The 9859-nt window shown below is 48.3% G+C and overlaps 1 protein-coding gene across 1 annotated transcript in view; it reads left to right on the top strand.

The window, feature by feature from the left end:
- The window catches only part of MIS18A (MIS18 kinetochore protein A), a 46013-nt gene extending 39463 nt beyond the window's left edge, over positions 1–6550 (top strand). Inside the window, exons 8-11 of the mRNA XM_042998671.1 lie at positions 1793–1877; positions 3344–3479; positions 3960–4180; positions 6322–6550. The gene's annotated coding sequence lies outside the window, so the exon portion shown is untranslated. The remainder of the gene's footprint in view (positions 1–1792; positions 1878–3343; positions 3480–3959; positions 4181–6321) is intronic.
- The last annotated feature ends 3309 nt before the right edge of the window (positions 6551–9859 follow it).

Genomic DNA, 9859 nt, shown 5'->3' on the forward strand with positions numbered 1-9859 from the left:
TCCTCCCATTCTGGTTTTATTATTTTTTTTCTCGTGGCTTCTCTGCGGCCAGCTGTTATGAAAGCACCCCTCCCCCCAACACCCACCCCGCAGCCTACAGTTGCTCAAGGATCTCATCTCCTTTCTGCGGCTTCTCCACCTGCCTGCCTGTGATCCCCCTTCACGGGGACCTTTTCCTGGGGAGAGTTTTACAAAGAACAGAGAGGCCCGCTCAAGGCCACCTGTGGGGAGCGAGCTCCTTCACCCTCTTCAGCCTTCTTGCCGACATTTGGAGCAACGATGACGGGAGGCAGGTTGGAAGGTAGTGTCCGGAAACTGCAAATCGCGTAGATGGTTTCAACTTTTTTTTTTTAATTTTTTTTAACGTTTTTATTTATTTTTGAGACAGAGAGAGACAGAGCATGAACGGGGGAGGGGCAGAGAGAGAGGGAGACACAGAATCGGAAGCAGGCTCCAGGCTCTGAGCCATCAGCCCAGAGCCTGACGCGGAGCTCGAACTCACGGACCATGAGATCGTGACCTGAGCTGAAGTCGGACGCTTAACCGACTGCGCCATCCAGGTGCCCCGATGGTTTCAACTTTAAGTTCAGGTAAAATATCCGTTCCCCTGTCCCCGGCTCCTGTCTCCCCAGCAGAAAACGAATCCCTGGTAACTATACTACTTGACCACTGTGCTGGGAATTAACTTCCCACGGTCACCCTCAGCACAAATGTAGGGAAGAGACACTTGGAGCTGAAATGAAGCCCAACTTTAAAAAACGTCCCTCCCCTGTGCCGTCATTAAAGGGTTACGTTTGTATGTTAAGAAGAAAATTAAAATTATTCATAACCCCATTGCACAGGTAGAAACACTATCAAGATTGTGCTAAGATTTCTCTTCAGTGCACATATAGGATCGTTAGAAAAAATTTTTTAAATGTTTATTTATTTTCGAGACAGAGAGAGAGAGACAGAGTGCACAGGGGAGGGGCAGAGAGAGAGAGAGGGAGACACAGAATCTGAAGCAGGCTCCAGACCCTGAGATATCAGCACAGAGCCCGATGCGGGGCTCGAACTCACGAGCCATGAAATCATGACCTGGGCTAAAGTCAGATGCTTACCCAACTGAGCCACCCAGGCACCCCTGTTTTTTGTTTGTTTGTTTGTTTGTTCGTTTGTTTTTTACACAACTAAAATTATAAAGTTGATATTATGTCAACAGGAGGGGTCTGTGTCTCTTTCGTAGAGCTAAGGTTTTTTTTTTTTTTTTTTTTTTTTTTTTTTCCAGGAAATGAACCCTCGTGGTGTAAGGTTGGAATGATCATTTAAACATTTTCGGACAAAGCAAACTGCACCTTGAAATGGGAGACTCATGATGTCCTTCTTTGTCTACCTATAGCCCCCCAAACTCATCCCTCCCTTTTCTCCACAGCAGCAACTTCTACTGAGTCAGTAGAAGTAGCTAGAAGTCATTAAGTAGTAGAAGTTATTATGATTCAGGAAGGACTCGGCCCATGGATATCTGAGGAAGGGAGAGAGAACACGGGCCAGAGAAACAAGGGCGCAGTGGTGATGGTATTGGGGTTGATTGAGGAAGGGGCAAGAGTAACAGAGGGAGAGGTGTTATGAGAAAGAGCCAATATGGCGGAGATGGGGTTTCATCCATGTCTGTACACATTCCGGCTTGCTTGAATGGGAAGGCAAGGTCATGGGGCAAGGTATGATTAAAGAAGGTGGGAGTAACGTAGATGACTCCCAGACTGAAGTAAAGAACTGGTGCAGAACTCTCCACCTTCTTCTTCCTCTGCTGCAGGGACCAAGGAGGCCTCACATATAAATGGCGCACCTGGATCCCTAACAGACTTCAGGGAATTTTGGAATAAGCATCTGAAACAAAGGTGAGTTGCATTAAGCTATTGAGATTTGGGGCGTGTTTGTCACAGCAGCACAACCTATTCTGTCTTGACTATCTCACCATGCTGGTTCCCACGATGGAGGCCCACAGTGACAGAACTTTGCTTTCCTGGTCTTGCTCATGGCTTGGCGTGGGCAAAGTGCCTGTGTGGCACAGGTGGGGATCTACTGTGGGGCTTCAGAAAAGTGGCTTTCCTGCCTTAGGAGAGGAGACAAGGGAGGCGACACCATCTTTCTCCCCACTTCTTTTGCCAGATGCTGTCATAAGTGGATATGGTGCTTGGGGCTGTGGCAGCCTCCTTGGGACCATGAGGGGGAGATCTCACTGACATTCTGAGGATGGCAGAGCAGAAAGACGGCAGGCATCTGGGGGTCCTCGGTGATCCCACAGAGCCAGTGAACCATCCTGAAACTTCCCTCCCTCTCTGCTTTTGATGGAATTAGTTAGGAGCACCCATTTCATTTTAACCACTTTTAGTTGGTTCTTCCCTTACTTGCAGTCCCAATGTCCTAGGCACCCATTTAACGGTCAGTAGTACATCAACATTAAAACCATTGATATCATTTCCCCTAAATTATTGGGAATGTAATTTTATAGTTTTGCCATTTGTGAAAAGCTGAACACAGAAAACATATTTAGAGGTAGGGCTTGTTCCCCCAAGATTCTTGTTTTATACAGGATCCATCCCGTAGAGTTGTTTCCAGTAGCAGTAACCTGCATGGAGTTGAGTGATGAATTATAAAGTGAAAGCATTAGGCGACATCTGTAAATTGATTACCACCCCCAATGCCAATCATGTCATTGGGCTTAGCCCATCGTAAGTGTTCGATACAAGGCAGCCCTTGGTACTATTATGCTTATGTCGACGGGCTGTACTTTTCGAACAAAGATTCCACCGCAGATCCGCTGGCAGGAAGGCACGGGGGCTGAATCTGTCTGGCTAGGCTGGGCTACACTGCCATAATACACCAGCCACACGGCAATCCCACCGGCTCGCGGCAACGTCAAGATTTATTTCTCCCTCACGCTACAAGCCCATCTCGGGGAAGCTGGGGCTCTGCTCACATCATTGGCAGCCTCTGTCTAGAACATCGCCGTCTCATGGCAGAGGGAAGAGAGACACCATGAGCCAGGTGCTGGCCGTTAAAGCTTCTGCCCGAAAGCGACACACGTCACTGCTGCCCGCATTTCACTGGCCAAAGCAACTTGATGGTGGGGGGAGGGTCACCATGAGAGAAGAGCAGAATTTGGTGACCAGAGGCACTGACATGGAGAATTTGACTCCATCAACCAGCCTACTTTCCCTGAGATGATACCATTCTTCTCAGGTCCTTGCCTGTGCTCCTGCCATTGAACTGGCTGTCCCCTAACATCCATTGTCTTTTCTCCCACAGTAACAGAATGCTCAGTTTCTAGCTGGACTCCCAGGTTAAACCCTTCCTTCCACAGGCTCCCATGGAGGTAGCTGTGGCTGTGTGTCAAACTCTTGGGTCAACGGAACGCAAGCCACCATGATCCGTGATCCGGATCATTCTCTCAAAAGGAAGAGATAGATCCCCTCTCCGCCACCCTTTGCCACTTCCAGGTATCTAAAATTTAGAACTGTGTTGGGCCGTCGGTGGACAAGAGTGACACCCTAGGGATGACAAATTGGCAAGGTACTAGGAGTTTGTACCTCCTCAAAATCTGTGCTGTTGAGCCACCCTTCCAGCCTGGCCTTTTACATGAGAGATAAATAGATTTTGATTTATTTTTTGCCACTGTTATTTTGGGTTTGTATTTCAGCAGTCTTCCATTTCCTACCCAATACATTCCATTTTTGTAAAACTCAGCTGGCATTAAACAATAGCGGGGGAAAAAAGCAAGGTTATATTTAGTAACAAAGATGCCCAACTGTGATAGTTCCCCGATGCCACTTGTAAGGATGCTCTTAAGACAGCATCCTGCTCCTTAACGAGAACACTCAGCCAAAGAGTGAGAAATGCCTTCCACTATTAGACATGACAGCTTCTTGGAGCAAGGACAGTACCTCTTTAACTTCACCTTTTCCCACTTTGTCTTGCAGACATCCTTCCTATAGAAAAACTTGTCCCGAATGGTGGACTGAAGAAGAAATACAGGTGGACGGGTCTCCAAACCCTGTGTCTCCACCAAGAAGTCACAGGCTGTTTACTCTATAGGCTGTACGCTCTCCTCTGTCTTTGCAGAGGTCAGCAGTTACACTGACAGTTCATCTAGGCTTCTGGCTTCTTTGTCGATGTTCCATTTTGTGCTGGTATATTCTTGGTTAGTATTCTTCCAGTAGTGATGCCAAATAGGTCTCACCTCCTGTGTCAACTCTTGGTAGTGGCAGCATGGCCACCATGTTGAGAATTCTGCCTCATATGTCTCAGGTGGGGTCCCTGAAGCAGACCCTGAGACGGATTCAGATGCTCTGGGCTTACTGAGGGAGGACTTTCCGGAGAAAGCGATCAAAGGAAGCCAGAGAGGGTAGGGAAGTAGCTACATGAAGATATGGTCTCAGCGGCAGCCCGACTTCAGTCTGATCCCCTGGGGGCCCCGGAGCACGTATCACACCTCAGAGTCGGTCCCACCTTGAGACAAGAGGGCTGGACTTTTGTAGCCCCTTATTTGTCAGTTGGTGGCTGTAGGCTATCTTGGGTGAGGCGCCTCCCATTTAGTTGAGGGCAATTCTCTGCAGATGAGGACAGCTGGGCACCTGTCGCAGCTGACATTCGTAGCAGCTGGGAGACGGGCAAGTGTAAATGCTGATAAAGAGGATCCGGGCGGGACACCCCCAGCATCTATCACTCCGCATTCAAGCTCAGGGGATGAGTGCCGTGATCAATTAGCGATGTCTGCCACGGGCACGGTCACCATCTCTGTAGAGAAGTGCGCAGAGATCTGGTGCGATGAGGAGAGGAAGGGCTGAAATAGGTGCCGTTCCATGTCCCACTGCTAAAAATGTTCAGCTAGGAAGGGCATGGAGATGATAGAAGGTGATTTGTGTTACGGCCCAACCGTTGCCTTATAAACTGACAGCTGGCACCGCTTCTTTCCTGAGGACTCAGAAGCAGGAACTGAGGGCAAGACCCTCTGATTGCAGGCAACAGAATCAGTCCATCCCGGGTAACTTCAGCACATGAGGACTGTGGGAAGGAAACTGGAAGAACTTACGGAATCAGAGGGAGCTTCTACGGCTGTCCAGGAATACAGACGGCTTCCTGGGGTGGTGCCATAACACTCAGCTCCAACCACTTGTGGCCTCTGCGTTTCTGTCTCTCTGCCTTTCTTTTTTTTTAATTTTTTTTTAACGTTTATTTATTTTTGAGACAGAGAGAGACAGAGCATGAACGGGGGAGGGCCAGAGAGAGAGGGAGACACAGAATCCGAAACAGGCTCCAGGCTCTGAGCCCAGAGCCCGACGCGGGGCTCGAACTCACGGACCGCGAGATCGTGACCTGAGCCGAAGTCGGACGCTTAACCGACCGAGCCACCCAGGCGCCCCTCTCTGCCTTTTTAATCAACTTTTGATTTTAGAGGATTTTCGGATCTGCTAAAAAGCTGTGAGACTATCAGAAAGGGTCCCCATCTCAAATTTCCTTATTGTTGACACTATTATAGTGCATTTGTCACAAGTAAGGAACCGATGTTGACACCTTACTCCTAACGAAACTCCATAGTTTATTCAAATGTCCTTATTTTTTACATAACCTAATTTTTTAAACTAATGACACTTTTCTGTCCCAGGATCCTACCCAGGGCCCTGCATTACATTCAGTAATGTGATTTTCAGACTCTCCTTGTTTTTGATGACTCATCAAAGTCATCAGTTTTGAGGGATACTGGTCAAGGATTCTGTACAACATCTTCCACTTTGTGTTTGGCCCAGTTTGAGTCCAGCGTCTCCCTCCTTGGATCAAGTGGCCATAGCTAGGGGCAAGGCGGAACAACAGCCCATGGGGGTGCGGTGCAGCTGCGGTAGAGGGGGATCTTCGTGAGTCCCAGCCACCCAAGCTTTTGCCTCCAACCTGGTGATCTAATTAGGGTCCCGTCCCTGCAAAATCAGATGACCTGAATTACAACTCCCAGCAAGACAATTGCATGTGTCCAAAATAGTAAAATAAGAAGCAGCACAGAACCGATGGCCAAGGTCAAGCAATTATAGAGAAGAAACGTGAGTGATTCTGACCAGCACCAAACATGTGGCTGTTGCCCACTTCATGCTCTGTGCCTAAGCTTAAAAAAAGCCGGTATGCCTGCAATTCCTTCCCCGCTTCCAGTCATTTCGATTACAGTGTCACTGCACATAGCAATCTTTTCCCGTAAACAAAATAGCAAACCTCCACATGGTGGTTTCCTCCCGATTCCAAGATATAATTAATTTGTTATTTCTTTTGTTTCTCTCCCCCACCTCCACCCTGCAGATTACAGAACAATTGATGTGCAAGACCCTTGGTTAAAACAACTGAAGAAAATTCAGAAAAGCGATTATCTCTAAATAGGTCATTTGCACAGCAAAGAAGCGTACTGCTCACTGAACTGAGCTGAACTCATTGAATTCATTGACTCTTGCCTTTATTTCGAGAAACAAAGACTTTATCCAGGAAAGCAATTAAACTCTGGCCTATTTAAAGAAACCTGTTGCTCTTTTGTAAACCGGACTAGAATTTCTTTGCATAGGATGTAAATGTTAAGGGAGCTTGGACAATTGCCTCTTTGTGGCTACGTCACGTTGTCACGTAGAAACAGTCACTTACTGTGACTACTGTGTACGTCAGAGCTGGACAAGAAGGATAAAACGATGATTTCTAAGTTCTTGATGATTCTTCTCCTCTCTAATAGCCTGCAGAGAGAGAGAGGGAGGAAAGGGAAATTTTGAGGTCACTGTCTTTGTGCTTGGCTTCTGTCACTTAGTGTAATGTTCTCAAGGTTGATCCCTGTGATAGCTGGATATAGAGTGTGTCCGGACTTCATTCCTTGTATTGCCAAGTAATCTTTCCTACTATTCATACACTACCTTGTATTTATCCTTTTATCCACTGATGGGCATTTGGGTCAGTTTTTTGGTTTTTGTTTTTGCCATTATGAGTGGGCTGCTAGGAACATTTGTGTACGTGTTTTTATGTTTGTTTTTTTTTTAATTTTATTTCATTTTTGAAAATTTTATTTATTTCCTTTGAGAGAGACAGAGACAGCGCAAGCAGGGGAGGGGCAGAGAGAGAGGAAGAGAGAGAATCCCAAGCAGGCTCCATGCTGCCAGCGCAGAGCCAGACTCAGGGCTTGAACTCACAAAACTGCAAGATCACGACCCGAGCACAAACCAAGAGTCGGACGCTTAACCAATTGAGCCACGCAGGCGCCCCTTTTCACATGCTTTTAAGTGAACTTGATGTTTATTTCCCTTGAATATATACCTGAGAGTTGAATTGCTAGGTCACAGATCACACTGGATCTTTTAAATAATATAATGTGGCAACTCCGGAAATCAGATTCTTGCCCCTCTCCAGGGTTTATTGTGTTGTTATCGTTTTAGAGGCTTTTCTGGATTAATCCTGTAAAGTCTGTATTCCTTGTCATGGATGGCCACGAAGTGTCTGCTCACCTAGGTTAGTGATAGGCTACTGATTGAACAGAGGTTCCTTCACTGCCTGGAACCAGTGAGTCTCCCAAACTTTGACAGGTAGTTTACAACATTGCCTTAGCCTTCACTTCCTGGTTGCACAGAGCCTCAAGGTCGGTCAGAGGTGAGAGCTTAAGGCCTTCTCAGTCTTCCCTGAGTGTGACACAACACAGGGCATGCCTACGATCTTACACGTGTGCGTGGCTTTCTAGAATCCCGGGAATGTGCCCGAGCTTTTCAAAACCCCCTGTGAATAACTCATTTCCTAGCTTCTCAGTTGGCCCATTGTTTAGGGCACTGTTAGTCTACCTTATTCCATCATTTTTGCTGACATCCTCCCCAACCCCAGGGCATTTTTATGGTGATGACACCACAGAGTCTTAGAACTTCATCTTCAAATGTTAGATTTTTCGTCATGGTCTAAATTTTGGTATTGCATCTTGCTGTCTTCTTGTTTACATTGAGCTACAAATGATGGGACAACCTACCATCAAAACAACTTATACTAAACTGCATCTCTCAGCTCTTGGTTCAGATATCAGATCACTCTAATTCTGGGACAAAATCATCACATGCCAGAGAAACAGGGGAGTGAATGGCTACTCCAAAGAAGCTGGGAGACTCTTCTAGATCTTCTATAGGACAAAGGCATGAGTAACAGGGCAAAGAAGAAAGACAGCAGTTAATTTTGTGTCCCAACAAAAAAGCTCTGAATTAGGGGTGCCTGGGTGGCTCAGTTGGTTAACCATGTGACTTGGGCTCAGGTCATGATCTCACGTGGGTTTGAGCCCCTCATCGGGCTCTGTGCTGACAGCTCAGAGCCTGGAGCCTGCTTCGGATTCTATGTCTCTCTCTCTCTCTCTCTGCCCCTCCCCTGCTCACACTGTCTCTGTCTCTCTCAAAAATAAATACACATTAAAAAAAAACAAACAAACTCTAAATTCAGCCTGCTTCTGTCTTCCCCCTTGAGGTCCCACTTAGACGGACACGAGCTTACCCTACGATCTCAGCGAGGGTGGCAGAGCCTGCCCTACCTTGGCCTTGTGTAAGTCCTAGACCATTCCCTAGCAGACATTAGCACAGGGCCCAACCCACCACCCACCTCGGACCTCTATCCCTTGCCTCTTGGCCTACCAGGCTCCCATCGTCTGGGAAATCAGCCTTGCTGGGAAGCTGCTACCTTTTCTGTTTGGAAAAAGTTAACGGCGAAGCTTTTAACAGCCAGGCAAGCGCCAGAGATGTCTCTTAAATGTTGTCCCACAACGCTGCCCTTGAAAGTTTGGGTGGAACAATGATTCAGCTCAGACAAGGCGAGTGCAGAGGGAAGAGGCCCCCTTGGGAGGGACAGCGGGGCAAACCCAGCCAGCAGACTGCTGACTGGCCCTGGCCGTGACCCTGATTTGCAATGTCTCCTTCGGGGGCTTTCAAATCACATTAGGCTCCGGCTGTCGCTGACTTGATGAGCTGTGTCAGAGCTGCGAGAGTTCTTCCGCTTGGCCTCACCAGGTGGCCCGGGCCCCTTGGGAGTCCATGTCTGCAGCCTCTAGGCCCCGCTTGGTCGGCTCCGCTCCCTCAGACTGCCCCACCTGCCTTCCCAGCTGCCCTCACTCTCGCATGCAGGGTCCCAGGTGTTCCCCTCTGCGTCCCGGACCAGCCGTCAGACACGGGCCCCGGGTGTTCTCCGGGGTGGCTAGATCCTGGCCAACCAGTGGGCTTCAGATTACAGTCATCTGGGGAACATTTAAAAATACCAAGGCCTGAATCCCACTCGGGGCCGATGAAACCAGAGCCTTGGGGGAGAAGCCTGTGATTGTCAGACGAGGAGCCCGAGGCCGTGAGCGGGAAAGCGACTTCCCCACTTTGCACAGCTAGTGAGGGGCACAGCTCCGGGCATCTCCACCCCTCGGCCCGGTGCTCTTGGCACTGTTACCAACACTGCTGTTGGCTCCGTGTTATTTCTGTGTCTGCGCTTCCCCACGCAGCCTCCTTGGACCGTCCAGACTTTTATCCCTACATATGGTAACGGAGGTCTGTGTGTTTCTATTGGGTATGTTTGAAAGCACAATGGAAATTATGCCTTCGTCTGTGATTAGAACGCATGGGCTGCGCCTTCGTAAATGTAAATTGTTCGGAAGCAAAAAGCTTTTAAAACTCAAGAGCTGATAGAAGGACATGAATCAAGGGGTCACTGGCCAACCTTTTACCCATAAAAAATGGGTTGGGAAGTGTGGCACAAAACCTCCCTGACCGCGACCCTTGGGACTTTGTCTAAATCCTGGCTGTCTCACCCTCCGGGGCTCTGGCCGGTGCATCTGGCATTGTCCGAAGTGTCAACGGGCTGG

Source organism: Panthera tigris, chromosome C2, assembly GCF_018350195.1.
Source record: "Panthera tigris isolate Pti1 chromosome C2, P.tigris_Pti1_mat1.1, whole genome shotgun sequence".
NCBI classification, from domain to species: Eukaryota; Metazoa; Chordata; class Mammalia; order Carnivora; family Felidae; genus Panthera; species Panthera tigris.